This window comes from Physeter macrocephalus, chromosome 18, assembly GCF_002837175.3.
Source record: "Physeter macrocephalus isolate SW-GA chromosome 18, ASM283717v5, whole genome shotgun sequence".
In the NCBI taxonomy this organism is placed as follows: domain Eukaryota; kingdom Metazoa; phylum Chordata; class Mammalia; order Artiodactyla; family Physeteridae; genus Physeter; species Physeter macrocephalus.
Genome location: NC_041231.1, coordinates 107,199,953 through 107,215,543, shown reverse-complemented (window position 1 = coordinate 107,215,543; position 15,591 = coordinate 107,199,953). Strand labels below are relative to the sequence as shown.

At 40.5% G+C, this 15,591-nt stretch overlaps 1 protein-coding gene across 5 annotated transcripts in view; it reads right to left on the bottom strand.

Annotated features, from left to right (window-relative positions):
* The window catches only part of GMDS (GDP-mannose 4,6-dehydratase), a 519,944-nt gene that overhangs the window by 441,155 nt on the left and 63,198 nt on the right, over window positions 1-15,591 (bottom strand). The window lies entirely within an intron of this gene.

The following is a 15,591-nucleotide window of genomic DNA, read 5'->3' as shown; positions in this document are numbered from 1 at the left end:
CGCTGGGCCTGCGCGTCCGGAGCCTGTGCTCCGCAACGGGAGAGGCCACGACAGTGAGAGGCCCGCGTACCACAAAAAAAAAAAAAAAAAGATGGGCAAGGTCAGCAGTTACAGAGCACAAGAAAGGAAGAGTCCAGGTGACTGGGAGAAACGGTACATATTGGTTGGGGTGGAGTGGGGTGGGGTGGGGCGGGGTGGTGGGAAAAGATGATTTCATTTTAGGCATTTTGAGTTTCAGGCAATAACAAAATATTCAAATGGACACATCCAGCAGGCAACCTATGGTTATGTAAGACTGGAATTTAATTAAATTATATAATCTCTAAGAGTCCTTGTAGCTCTTAAAGAGCTAGGATTCTATGACAGTATCAGGAAAAGCCAGGCTTCATGGCTCCTTCAGGTATTCGACTGTAAGTACCGTCTTCTCCCGCTCTGGCATTCCTGCACACTCAAACCTGCTGTTTAACCACCCCCCGCGAGAGGAGAAAAAACTGTCTTTATGACGTGGATGTCCAATTTTTTTTTCTTGCTTCTTCAACTAGACAGTAGGTCCCTACAAGGGAACCGAAGCTGCAGGACCAAAAGGCAAAAGCAAATAGGGTTCCATTTTGACTGACGCTTATCCAGTTCATTCTTAAATTTAGAATTCCTACATTCTTTTGATGTTAGTCAAAAACAGTATTTTGGAGCAAAAAGAAAAATAAAACATTCAGAAAACTTTCAGTTTCAATGAAACCTAAAAAACGTTACAAGTTGGGCAAATTGCAAAAGTGATGCTCTGAAACAAATCGTGAGGATAATCGAGACAGAAATCCCTAACTTCTGGCCCAGCAGACTCTGCTGATACTTGAAAACCAACCTCACACACACGTTCAAAGCCCTTCATTTCAGTGCTATGTGACATGGGCTGTTAGCCGAGATGCATGCATGAGATTCTGAACCTAAACTCTCCAGCAACTCACTCCAAGAGCACAGGATATTTTGATAATATTCCAAAGGGGGAGGAAAGACCTAGACTCAGATTGCTATAACTTTGACGCCCTGGAATGAAACATCTCTCATGTGGCGTTAGGACACTGGAAACCTCGGCATCATTCTAGGTGCTCGCTCTGGTGTCCCTATGTTTACCAACGTAGCCCAGCCCTGGCCACACCGATGTGTGCCACCACCACCTACCACGGAGAATAGCAACAGTCTCGCACTTTCCACAGAGATTCACTTCTTAATGAGATGCTTACAAAGCAGATCATGCTACAAATCAGGACTTTTTCTAAGATTCTCAAAAAAATATAAAGATGCCTCCAAGCCTAGAAAAATGCTTTAGAGAAATTCCCCTGAGCCTACTAGATAATTCAGCAGCTTAGAAACTAAAAGTAGTTAGATTTTATGCATAACGAAATAGATGTGTTGCTGACAAGATGTCTTAACAAAATATTTATATATTGACTCACATTTAAAATATGTTAGGAGTATCCCTATTTAAAAGACTCCTGTGTAAAAGCCTCTCTAAAGGTGGCATATTAGACATTCTCAAAGTGGGGCACCAACACCCTAGAACTAAGCCCCCTGTTTCAGTCCAGTGTTTTGAAACACATTTTTACTGTTCCTGGAAGCACTTCCACATTTTTGTCAGACGTTGAGCGAGCAACAGGGTAAATAACACTTCAAAAGCATTTTTAGGGCAGTAAAGCCTTACGTCCCCTGCTGAAGGGGCTGATCCAAAATAAGTTAAATGCTGCTGTGACTCAGCCCAGTGTGGTCCGCTCTGATGCGTAGTGTGAAAACCTCCAGTTAATAGATCTATTCAGGGACTCAACACGCACTTGGGAGTCATCAACTGGACAGCCGAGCGTAAACACCAGCCTGGGCGCCTGCCCACATCTAAAGCATTGGCAGTGGAGAGCAGGGATTCTCAGAGACCTGCTGTCACCCTGTGCTGTGTCCTATCACTTCTGTGAAAGCGCTGGAGTCGAGGGGGCGGGGCCTCATGAAAAGCCCAAGGCAGAGGGTGTGCGAGGCGTGGAAACCAGGAAGGAGAGAAGAGAAGATACTGCTCCTGTGCGTTCTACTGGAAGCCCTCAGATGCAACCCAAAGGTACTGCTGGCTTGCTGGGCTCCCAAGACACCATCGAAACAGTTATCAATCACAAATTAGACTTGGAGAGGGCCTCAGAGGTCAATTAAATCTAATTACTCCACCAGGGAGGAAACCAAGACCCTGACAATAAAAAATACAGAAAGATTAAAAAAACAGAAACTGTCGTTTTGCTTGCCCAAGGCTGCCTCAGACAGCTGAAGGAGGCTACAGGTTTTATCTTAGCGTAATTAACTAACAGGGAAAAGGTAGACAATGATTCTTTTATTAATTGGGAAAGATCATTGAAGAGCCAGCAGTCGGGTTTGAAGAGACAATCAGTTCAGTGGACGCAATTAAAAGGGATGTAAGGACAACAAGATGGGTTACCTTCTGATTCACTAACCAGACTGCTACCGATGCGGGGTCATTTAGGTGTTTCCTTCTCTTTGGAAACCTAACAGGTGGACAACATAAAACTCTGACGAACAGGCATATTCGATGAACATGCACGTAAGGATTATACAAGGTGTGTATCACAGACTGGCTTTTCAGGCACTTGAATGCAGGTCCATTAAAAAAACAAAATGTGCAGAGCAGAGTAGAGCAGCTGTCCCAACACAAGCATCCCCAGAGCTGAAAACATTCCCACGCCAGTTCCCGGAATCCAGTCTGTTTTATGGTCTTGCGTGGATTCAAGGAAATAGAACTACTATTTAAAAGTGCCTTGACAAAGAAGCCTTTAAGAAGCGTCAAAATAAGTTACTTGGAAGTGTTTTTCACCAACACGCCTCCAGCTTTCCCTTCTTTTCCTATTTGCTGTTCCACAGAGCCCAACTGTGGCTATATTTAACTGACTTTACAAGCTGTGGGCAGACTGAGCTCAAGCACTTCCCAACCCAAGCTGTGTGCATTCACTGAGCCCCAGGCTCTTCGGTTTAGGAGTTTTCTTTTTCTCCTTTTTTTTTTTTTTTTTAAGTGTCTTAAAAGTAGCTTATATACCCTGGAAACAAGAAAAACTACTGAGAAGACCCTCCACGTCAGTCCGCTATGCAGGCTGGCCCTGAAATTTAGTTTTCATCAAGAACAACACGGTCTCCAGGCCAACACTACCGCGGTACAGGGTTCTTGGTTACAGTCTGTGCTTTATTATTTCTGCTAGAAAATGCTCATTCCACCTAGGGCATATTACTGGGGAAGAATCAACACTTGTCAATGATTTTCTTTTAGGGATAGAGGTACACAGAGTCTGACGTATTAGGAACTGACCATGATGACGACAAAATCAAAACTTCCTACAGAGTTGAAATAAATTCCTGACCTCACTGGGCGGGACCCGTCTGGCTCTAAAGCCTGCTTCTCCCACTAACACGAAACTATCTCCCTGGAATTCTAGGGCATGGATTCCAGCATCCAACTGGCTTTGTCATTTATTATGTGGTCCTGTGGGAAAAATCACTGCTTTTGGCTTTAGTTTTCTCATCTATAAATTAGAACTTGAACTCTAAAATAATCTCTGAAATTATTTCTACCTATAAGAAGCAATTGTTTCAGATTAATAATGCACAATAATTAAAACAAAATAACATTCAATAGACTGGATGTTTCTGCAAACTTTGAAACTGGCCATATATTGACTTCTAATCACTCAATAAATTTAAAAGTATCATGGTTAGCTAATATTTCAAAGTGTATCAATACTTTTAATTGTTATGTGATACCAAATATAAGTTACCTCTTTCCATTCCACAAAAAATTATACAGACCACAGTTAAAGTTCACAGTTTCCAACGAGTTTGAATATTTAGCAATTTTGAATATAAATGATTGAACTGCTTTTACACTGGCAAATTTCCCTTAGAGATGCCTGAATTATTAGTGATATACTAGGATGTACCACAAAATGTATTTTTATGTTTTTTTGTCTACAAGGTAAATTCACCTAAAAATATTTAATCTTATTTTTAAGAGTAAATGAAGATTCTTAAATTAAAAGAATCTTAAATTAAAATTGAAGATTCCCCAAAGGGAAGTATAATTTTCAAAAATAATTGCCACATAAATATGAATGAGTCAGAGTGAATTCGGTAAAGTTTACAACAAATGTGTAAGACAGCCATTTGCTAGCTATATAATCTTGTGCAAGTAAGCTGCATCATGTCCTTGAGACTATAAAACTAGGAAGATAAATTCTCATAATCAGTATATGATAATGTATAAAGGCTCTTAGTGTAATCTCTGGCTCACAATAATATTCAGTATTATTACCCTTATTATTTATTAAGCATTGCTACCAACAAAATGCATAGAAAACTGCTCTTGATCTCTAAAAAGGTATGTACAATATTATTAATCTAAAATTCAATTTTCCAAATTTCAACCTCTCTCACCCTTTAAGAGCTTTTTGACATTTATGTACTATTTTACTTTTTCTCTAGATCATTTTGCTTTGTCTTTAACCTCATTCTAAGCAAATGTCAACCATGAAAACACACGTTACAAGTGGAGTAAATACTTTTTTCCTAAGATAAAATAATTATCTGATTATTAATTTAAAATGTACTCCTTAAAATATTTCATGTTATCTTACCAACAGTTTTCAGAAACACTGATCTAAACTGGTATTTGCTCATCTGTGCTGGTTTCCAAATTAAAGTTTGCATCTTCTGATAGAAAGTCCACCATACTTATAGGCCATACACAAGCTGACGGGTCTACGTCAGAAACACAGACATTTCTCTAATATGAAAATATTAATGTTGTAAACAAACACCTAAGTCCATATTTTTATCTCCTTATAATTTGGCTTTATTTCTTTATAAATAGTATTTAAATTTCCTTTATTAAACAGAAAACTAAATTCAAGAGTACCTTCCTTAAAAGGCTATTAATAAGCAAACTAAATTCACTCCAAGTATTTTATTGGTCAATTTGGAAAGTATTTAAAAGAGTAAGAATTTCGGGGAATTCCCTGGTGGCGCAGTGGTTGAGAGTCCACCTGCCCATGCAGGGGATACGGGTTCGTGCCCCGGTCTAGGAGGATCCCACGTGCCGCGGAGCGGCTGGGCCCGTGAACCATGGCCGCTGAGCCTGCGCGTCCGGAGCCTGTGCTCCGCAACGGGAGCGGCCACAGCAGTGAGAGGCCCGCGTACCGCCAAAAAAAAAAAAAAAAAAAGAATAAGAATTTCTTCCTGCTACTAGTGACTGCAGTTAGATGAGAAAGAACTTAAAAATTATCATTTTGCAGATGATTCAATTGTATACCTAAAAAACAAGAATCTATTAAATTGGCTGGTTACAAAATTATTCAAAATCAAGAGTCTTCCAATTTATAAACAATGAAGTTATACTGGAGGAAAATATCCTACTTATACTAGCAAGAAAATCTGAATACCTAAAAATGGAGTTAACAAGATATTAACAGGAATCATATAAAGAAAACTTTAAACTCTTCAAAGATGTCTAAATAGAGGTATTTGAAAATAATCAAGGACAATCTTTGTTCTTGGATTAGAAGAGTCAACGTTACAAAGATATACACTGCACCCCAATTAACCTTAAATTTGATTCAATGCCAGATTATACGGTTTGGGACATAAAGTGGCAAAATTATATGCTAGAGTCAAATAAACATGCAAGAATAACCTGGAAATCCTGAAAAAGATTAGTAGGAGGGCTAGACTCCTGTTAGTCATGAAAATTATGTATTATGAAAACATAATAAAGGTGACAGCCGTCAATGATGCAATCAAAACCTAGATTCAGTCCCAAACGCATACAAGAATGTAGCATAAGATACAGGTAGCATATTTCAACCAATGGAGAAAAGATGGATTATTAAACAAATGATGCTGGGAAATAGCAGTATTTTGGAAAAAAAGATAAAGTTACAGCCCTACCCCAGTCCTTACACTGAACTATATTTCAGGCACAACAAAGCTTAAAAACGAAATCATAAAAATACTAGAATGGATAGATAGATGTATTTATAACCCTAGAGCAAGGAACACGTTAAGCAGGACACAATATCCAGATCATAAAGGAAAAGACTGATGACTGACTACAGAAAAATTAAAAATTTCTTTAGGGCCAAAAAATACCAAATAGTTAAAAAGCAAATGAGAAAATGGAGGGGAAAAATTATCTTCAATATGATACAAAGAGCTAAAGTCCACCTATAGAAAAAGCATGTCTAAGAAGAAAAACAAATAGTTCAGTAGGAAAAAAGACATAGCTGTGAACAGGTAGTTAACAGAAAATATACATATAAATAGATAATAAATACATATGCAGAGATATTGAACCCCTACTCAAAATGAAATACATATAAATCAAAACGAGATATCAACATCATACTTTTTACCCAGTTTTATACTTTATATGAACAAGAACGTTTAGTCCAGCAAGGGGCGGATTTCTATGTAGAATATAACATTTATGCAAATTTTAAAGGATGCGCACTGGTATATGCATCAACGTATTTCTGAAAAGACGCGCCAAACCCTGAGTTCTGGGGGGAGGAGAGTGCACTGGGGAGGACGTGATGACAGAGACTTTCTACAGTTTGATTTCTGCCTCATCCATGTAACACTCTGTACAAAAGGTAAGAAGAGTATTTATTAAGGCTGCTTGTATGTTCTCATATGTAAGTGTTCTCTGTCCTTCCCAATGACACATACAAATCCAAGTCATAATCACATTTACTAAAAATCCAAATAAAAAGATTTGATATTTCATGGTAGATTTTAGACACAAAAAAGTGGAAATTAAAACATACAGGATATTTAGTCTCTCCTCTTGAGATGCTGGCCCAGTCCACATTTCTCTGGACTTAAAAGGGAAAATGGTTGTGAATACATACAATGATCCTATTTGGGAAATCTTTTACTTCTATTTCAGAAATTCTATTCAATATCAAAACGGCATATTAAATAAATTTTCTGTTCTGTTCAGATTTCTGTTAATGATTTTCATTAACTAACACAAAAACAAGGCTTGAAAAGCACTCTTATACTCAAAATTAAATTAAGATACTAGGAAGTGGTTAGAATCTATAATTCTGATTTTGGCACATAAAATAGGAAAGGAAGTCAAGGACCACAAGTATGTACCAACTCTTTTCCAACTCAAATTCAGAAAAAGATTTTTTCCACCTAAACTTAGGCCACACTCAACATCCATGCCACTTAAAACTTGTTCTTTCAACTAATTCTACGTTTATAGTATTAGACAAACAGCATATCAATAAATGCATGCACTAACATGTAATTACATGAATGAAGAGGGTAAAAACTGAATTTTTCAAACTATTTATCACTAAGGACCTGAACTTCTGGCCATACCCAACCCTGAGTTGCATTTTACCTGGCTAAAGCCAAGTTCAATAAAAGCCTCTTATTGAGGAGATGCAAAAAAAAAAAATTTTTTTTAATTCTTTTTAAAGTTTAGCTTCGACCAAACCAGGCAATTCCAAAGAGCCCTGTAATAGGTTGAACCATATGAAATGTATTCAACAGTTTACCTACAGTTTTTTACCTATTTCATGTGGCTCGACCTCATAGTAAACCTTAAAGAGACTGATTACTTTAATCGATTCTCATAACATTTCTTTATTTTTTTTCAACTCATAATGTATGTAACTATACTTCATTTTTTAAATACTTTCCCAAACCAGAGGTGAGGCTCTTCCTCAAGAGATGCTCATTCTCTGGTCCTCCCACGAAACTGGCAGTACTCCATAAATGCTGACAAAGAAACAAACTTCTTTAAATGAGGCTTTGTGTGCCCAACATGATATAATGCAGATGATTCAAACCATAGGGATATGTTATCACCCATTAAAAGTTTATGTATAACCAGGTTTCTCCCTACTATATCTTAATAATTATACTTAACAGACAAAACACAAAAGGAGACGAGAGGGCTTCCCTGGTGGCGCAGCGGTTGCGCGTCCGCCTGCCGATGCAGGGGAACTGGGTTCGCGCCCCGGTCTGGGAGGATCCCACATGCCGCGGAGCGGCTGGGCCCGTGAGCCTGGCCGCTGAGCCTGCGCGTCCGGAGCCTGTCCTCCGCAACGGGAAAGGCCGCAGCAGAGGGAGGCCCGCATACCACAAAAAAAAAAAAAAAAAAAGGAGACGAGAAAGTACAAAAAACACAATGTTTTTTTTTTCTCTTAGTTTTGACAATTGAGAAATCAAAAACTTGGACAGGTTCCAAAAATTAAGTAGATTAACAGACTGACGTGAAAGGTAATTACCCTCTGGGTATATATCTTTTGTGGCCAAACCTTGTGACCAAATGCCCCAAATTGATTCTGGACATCTCTCACGTAAAAGGAAACATTTCACTTCCTTACCACCAATAGATGACACCTCAGCATTTCAGCCTAATTGCCTCTGACCGACAGGAGAAGACTAGTGTGTCCCAAGCAGAAGATAAGAAGAACATAATTGCTTTAAATTTTTCAAATTCAGGCACCATGTGCACAGGAGTTGCTATTAATGGAGCACTTGGGAAACCCATATCCTTAAGAAAAATGAAGTGTGAGGAGGAGCCCTGATGCCAGTTTCCTCCTAAGCGACAGCTCCATCTAACTGCTCTCTCCCACAGTGGAGGGTGAGGATCCATGTTTCTGCTGAAAGGTGTTTTTGTGAAGATTTTACAAATGTGAGTTGAAACTGAGGTATACGAAACCAAATACAACAGACCAACCTACTTACAAAATCAAAGAGCTATAAAGAATAAACCAATCACAAAAGAAAATTTAAAGTTTTTTGGCATTTATTAGAAGTATTAGGATTACTTTTTTTTAAGATTCAAGGAAGGTAAGATACTTAACAAGTTGTTGCTAAATGTTAAGAAAAAGCTACATAGATGGTATAGTGTTTTTTCTTTAAATCTTCTCAGTTCCTACTGCTTTCTGCCAGAGGGCTTAGAAAATCAAATATATGGTTCAGTACCTTAAAAACTGCTTCCCCCATAACACAACATATAGTTGTGTTACAACTTACAACTCACAGTTTCAAGGCAAAGTGTGAAAGATAAATACTAGGCGCAGAGAAATCACTCAAAATGAATTCTGAGGTAATTTATTTATATGTATGTTCCTATTACTGCAACCTGAAAAAATTCTCTTACTAATAAAATGGTATTGATCTCTTTTTATTAAGAAACTGTAATGAAGACTTCTAAGTCCTAGAAGAGAGAGGGCCATGCCTCGCAGCGTTATCCCATGGCATATGCCCAATAAATAAACGATGAAATAAACATATGAACTAACGAGAATTAGGCACACAACCAAAACTGATTTTCACAATAAAATAAAAAGTCTTTGGTTTTTTAAAACATACTCTTAGAACATGTCTTTGATAACTATTAAAGTAAGATTGTATTGATACTTTGGTTTTTTCTTAATAAAAAAATTTTAAGTTTCATAATGTGACCAGCAAAATAAACTACCTTCTTCTTACCCTAAAGTCAGGTGAGGAACAGAGAATATGATTCAAAACATCACTGTTTAAAAAAAAAAAAAAAAGATAGATAGATTTAGGAGTAGATATTATTTTGTCTCTCTGCATGAGAGCTTTCTAATTTCTACACCGAACATGCTTCTGTTTTCCTTTCACACACCAAATAGCAACCCATACTTTCTTCAATGTCCTATTAAAATGAGAAGAAAGCAAAAAGCACTCAGAGTTTTAAATAAGAACCAAACACCAGAGCTTTGCCCACGTTGCTAAACTTGCCAAAGAGAACATAAAACTATCCCCAAATTGTTATTATTAAAGAAAAACACTGAACTAATTCAGATTTTTTTCCCTACCTATGCACACAATAACCCTTTATTCCTTTGTATTTCAGAGGGATTTTGCTGTTGTGTAAAGTGCAGAAATGAGTGATGAACCACTAACAACTCTCTCTGTAATAGCAGTAGAGCACAGGTTGTCTTCAGAGCCTCAAGACGTTCCAGAGCAGAGCTTCTCAAACTTTACTGTGCATCCAAATAATATGACATCTTGTTCAAAAGCCAGTTCTGATCCCACGGGGCTGGGCGGGGCCGAGACTCTGCACAGCTGTGAACCAGGCTTCGGGCAGCAAGGTTCTGGAGAGAACTCCGCTAAGACACAGTGCTCAGGGGCGCAAGCATGTTTACATTCTTTGCCTTCTTTCTGAACAAGGACACTATGGTACGGTCATTTCTGTGGTGGAATGGGAGCTGTCAGTCTCAGGTTCGTTTCAAGTGAGCCAAGAAACAAGCACGTGGTCAAACTCCACGTCTCAGCCCACTGACCGAGGACAGCTGATCCGGCGCCCTGGATACAAAAGATCCCCCGTCCCTCGGTGAAGCTCAGCACACAAATGCTGGCTCGACCGAAGGTGCTCATCTTGTCGTGTGAGCAAATCTTTTTGCGCCAAAAGGAAATCTACAGACAGAGGACAGACTTGCCAAAGAAATTAGGGCTTCGGTAATTAGGAAACCACAAGCCACTACGCATCTTGCTTCAGTCAGAGATGAACGGGAACGCTTGCAAAAGTATTTCACCACTAGCCTGCTTTGTGAAAGAGAGCCACAGGGGGAAAAAAAAGGAATTTTTAAATTCCTCTATTACCCAATACAATTATGTGTTTCAGTCTAAACCGGCGCTGGCACCGATCAGCAGGATCCGTTCGCCCGGCAAGGGGAAAACGTAGAAGCAGAACAAACAGACCGTCTGTGCTGGCCTGGCTGTGTATCCAGGAGACACAGCTCTGTTGGAAACGCACATTGAGGCCTGCCTGCCTGATACAGCTCTGATTCACTACTGTCTCTAAAATGATCACTGAAACGAAAACGAACCTCAGCCCCCAAACCACATCCACGCCTCCCTCCTCCTGAAAGCGCCTTCTTTCAAGTTCAGCTCCCACAGTGGCCTCTTCATCACCTTGCTGGTTCCAAATCCTTTTTGCCCTTCATAGTACTAGGAATGTTAAAAAACAAACAAAAAACATACATGACTTAGATGGAAACAGAAACCAAAAGGCTGTCTCAGTTCACATTCAAATAACTCCTCTGAGAGGGAGCCTTAATTTATACGAAGAAAACATTTTCTAGGGTCTGGTGAGAACAGAACACAAAAGTAAAGCACAAATGTCCTTGTAACAACTGTTTGGGTTTTTTCTTCCCCTGAAAAGTGAAGAAGAAATATGAAGCAAAATTTCCAATCAACCTCAAATCCATACCACCTTGATGCCAAAATAAAAGGGTGCTCCCCATGTGACAATGCCTCAGAGGACCTCAACGTAGGAAACTGCAGCCTCGGGAAAAATCACAGATCACAGCTGGTCACTCTTCAGCAAAAATCCCCACTGGCCACCCGCTGACCACTTGACGGTACTAAGACCACTGCCCTGCCTTTCCTTCACTGGGAGGGGAAAACAGCGGGGCTGAGGGCTTAGCAGGATCCCTTCCGATGACTCCCTAACCTTCCCTCAAACCAGTACATCCAGATACGGTCACTGTGGCTCTTCCTTCTCCAACTGGCACAAATGGATACGTCTTTCCCTCAGTGTGTCCACCTTAATCAATTCCCTAGACTGCCCAGGGAGTGAGGTGGTCCTTCCCAAGTCCTTAGTTATTTGTGACAAACCCAGCCACTTATATCAAGAATCTTCTAAGTTAGCCCTACAGGAAAAGAAGTCATGGAAAACAAGAGTGGGGACAGAGAGAGGATCAACAGTTAAACGCTCTGGAGAAGCAAAATCACAGACAAAGGTCCCTGGCCGTACTCAGAACAAACTGATCGCACCTGCCCTCAAGATTTTAGAATTTTGACACTTTACAAAATACAACCAAAATCTCTCTACCATCTGTTAAGTTAAACAAAGCCCAACTTTGAGGATATATATATTAAATGTAGGCCAAAAAGTTATTTTTTAAAAGTCTTTGTAAGGAATACGTACAAACATGCAGTTTTAGTCACAGTATATTAACCCCACGCATAGGAGTGTAAATGAACAAGGAAGCCAACAAACAATGATTTAACCACAAATATAATTCAATTCTTTTAAAGTTAAGAGGAGGCAACTATGATCTATTTAAGCCTAAAATTAACATATTTTAAAATAAATTTTAAAAGACAAATGTAAACTTCTCTACCTATTAAAAAACAGGCAGTACTGTATTTTCTGAAAGATTTTTGCAGTAGTTTTTATCTCTATAAAGTGCAGCTTAGGCACATACCACATCCGAACTGTGGGAAGGGTGAACTGCGGACAGAGACTCTGCACCGGGAGGAGAGTGACGACGGGGCAGACATCGACGGCCAGCTGCCGCTCGTGTGTCGCCACAGTTTCCCTCCTTAACCTTCAGGAAGCCCTGAGGGTGACCACCATGATGACCCCACTTGATTTACACGGAAACCATCTCAGACAGAAGGAGCCCAACTCCAAATTAACTAATTTAGATATGTATATTTAAATTAATTCTGTAAAGACAACTCAGTTTACTAAGCCAACACAGATGACAAATATTCTAATAAATGTCCTCTTCCCTAAATCTCTACTGTGATTCTTGCAAAGCACACTCTACCCCTCTTTGAGACATTTTTAATAAACTTTGTCCAAAACATTATGCTAAGATAATTTTAGACTCCAGTCTCTAATTCTATGTATGGGTTTCACTCATCGACTGAAGCAAGCTATTTACACAGCACTGAACGACATGAGTGACAGCAGGTGTTCACAGAGCACCTACTGTGGCCACCAGCCTGAACGCTTACAGCACTGGGACAGGATTTACCAACCGGGCAGAGGACAGGATCCAGGAAAGCTGCAGGGAGCTTCCACGTGTTTCTTTGAGGATTTTGTTTCCATTTAGGTGTACTTGAGGATCTGGAAATTCATTTTCAACATCATAACAAAGCTGTGCCGTGAAATGCTGACCCAGAGGAGGCTGGGGAGACCCCGCGTCCCCCCCCCCCATGCCCTGTGGACAACTTCTCTTGGACAGAACAAGATCTCACATCAGGCGACTGAAAAAAATGAAGGACCTCGACGGAGAAACCAAAGCACCCTTTTAAGCAGTTACCATTTCCCGAACTCTCCCTGAAACACAAATAAGGGTTTGGTTTCAAAGGACTTCCTGGCTGTGACTCAGGCTGCAAAAAAAGGCAGAATAAAATGAAAGCCAAGACCTCAACCAAGCAAGTCACTAATGACAGGAGTCACTGTCAATAAACTTAAAAGCGAGATCTGCCACAGATAAGCTACAATACAGCTAATTCACTCAGGAAAACAGAGAGCTGGCTCTGTGTGCGTGTTTTACACCGCAGTATATTCACCAAGAAAAATAATATACTGCCAAGGAACATCTTAATGACACAGGAAATTGTCTATGCCTGATAAGGTCACTGCTTTCAGAGGCAAAACCTCTTGAGACTATACTGGCCCCAGAGCCACACCAGGATATATATTCTAGGCTGATTTAAAAAAGAAAAAAGAAAAGAAGCCCATTTTCCAAAGATGGAAAGCACACCTGACAGTGTGGGCATCTGAGCTCTAGTCATGGTTCTGCCTGCAGCTACGTGACCTTGAAATCTTGAGTAAGACACGGTGTACAGAGGCCAAGTTTTGCTCTGGTGAAAAGGAACCGATCAGACAAGTTTTTAGTGGTTCTCAAATTCTCCTCCCACGGAACACCAGTGTTCCACAAATTAAGCCTGTGGTTTTCTGCAGCCAAAATCAAATAATAGACATCTGTTCACAAAGTTCTTTCCCATAATTTTTTTTCTTATACCTCTGGGGCTTAAAACTGTGTGTCTTCCATGAGCAAGCAGAAAATGATTGCTTCACAGAAAAGAGTAAATTTGTTTTTGTGTTTCTGTGTTAGAAGAGCTTTAAACTTCATACTTAAAATAGTCACATGTATTGCTAGTAAAATTACTCCTGGTACAACTGACAGAATCCAAGGTACTAGGTTTTCATGTTACACACACACACACACACACACACACACACACACACACACACACAGCCCTTCCTGGTGCTTTGAGACGCGGTCAGAATTGAGACCCACTGGATCAGTTACGTCTAAAATGTGGCCCTGGGCTGAGGAGGCGATGCACATGCCCCCCTAGCTTCCCAGGAGCACGGAACTCCGCCCTGGTCTCTGGGTTCTGGGGCCACTGCAGTCTCGCTCCATCCCTGCCACTCCGTGTGCCCACGGCCACCGTCTCTACCACCCCACCTGCTCTGTGACCATCTAAGAATAAAGATTAGAGGAGCAACAGCCCATCGACTGAGAAAACGCTCTTTCTCGCTTTTCTCCAGCACCACAGCGCTGATGTGAAGCTGTCGTGAGGAGAGTCTGGGAAGGCTCTTAAGATGTCCATCAAGACTGAGGTCGTGCCTCGGAGGCTCGGCTGGTGATACTGAATGATGGTGATACTGATGTGTGGCTCATAGGACAATAAGAAACTATCCCAACAATGAACAGGGACTAGAAAGATGCCAGGGGAAGGGTGTAAAGTCATGTATCTGCCTTCTCAGATGATACCTGAGAAAACATCTGATGCCTGACATTTCAGGGAGAAAAAGAATCACCAATGAAGTCAGAGGCCCAAACCGAGTCACGTCAGACGGGATTCTCAAGCATAGGAGAGGCAAGAACTAGACAGCCTGTATCAGCCAGAGCACTCCAGAGAAACAGAACCAGCTGGAGGGGTGTGTGAGTGTGTGTGTGTGTATGTGTGTGTGTGTGTGTGTGTGTGTGTGAATGGAGAGAGTTATTACAAGGAAACAGCTCACATAATTAAGGAGGTTGAGAAGTTCCAAGGTGGGCAGCGCGAAAGCTGGAGGTCCAGGAGGGCCGATGGGTAGTTCCGGTCCAAAAGCCACTAGGCTTGAGACCCAGGAAGAGCCCATGCTTCAGGCTGAGTCTGAAGTTAGGAAAAGACTGCTGTCCCAGCTCAAGGCCACCTGACAGAAGGGGTTCCCTCTGACTTGCAGGAGGGTCAGCCTTTTTGTTCTACTCAGTCCTTCCACTGATGGGACGGGACCCACCACACTGGGGAGGGTCACCTGTTTTCCTCAGCCTACATGGTCAATGTTCACCTCATCCAGAAACACCAGAATCACGTTTGACCAAATGTCTGAGCACCCTTGGTCCAGTCAAGTTGATGCACAGGATTCACCAACACAAGTGCAGCCTTTGTCAAGATGGCGCCCAGAGGCATCACCTCTCCTTAAACCAGAATTAATCTCCTAATGCAGATAATAACAAAGTCATAATCCAGCCTAACATGATACAACTATCCTAAGTACAACTGAAAATGATCTAGCCTTTCCCCGGGAGAGGAGGTAAAGTACTTGAGTGACGCTCTCCTCCTTGATGTCCCATAAGCTGAATACTATGATATAAAATTAATAACACATAACTACTATGATATCAAGTCAGTACATCTTAAGCTACAAGATAAGGGAATCAGAAAGGGAAGAAAAGATAGATAGATAGATAGTAAGGAGGAAATGCTCATGACAGT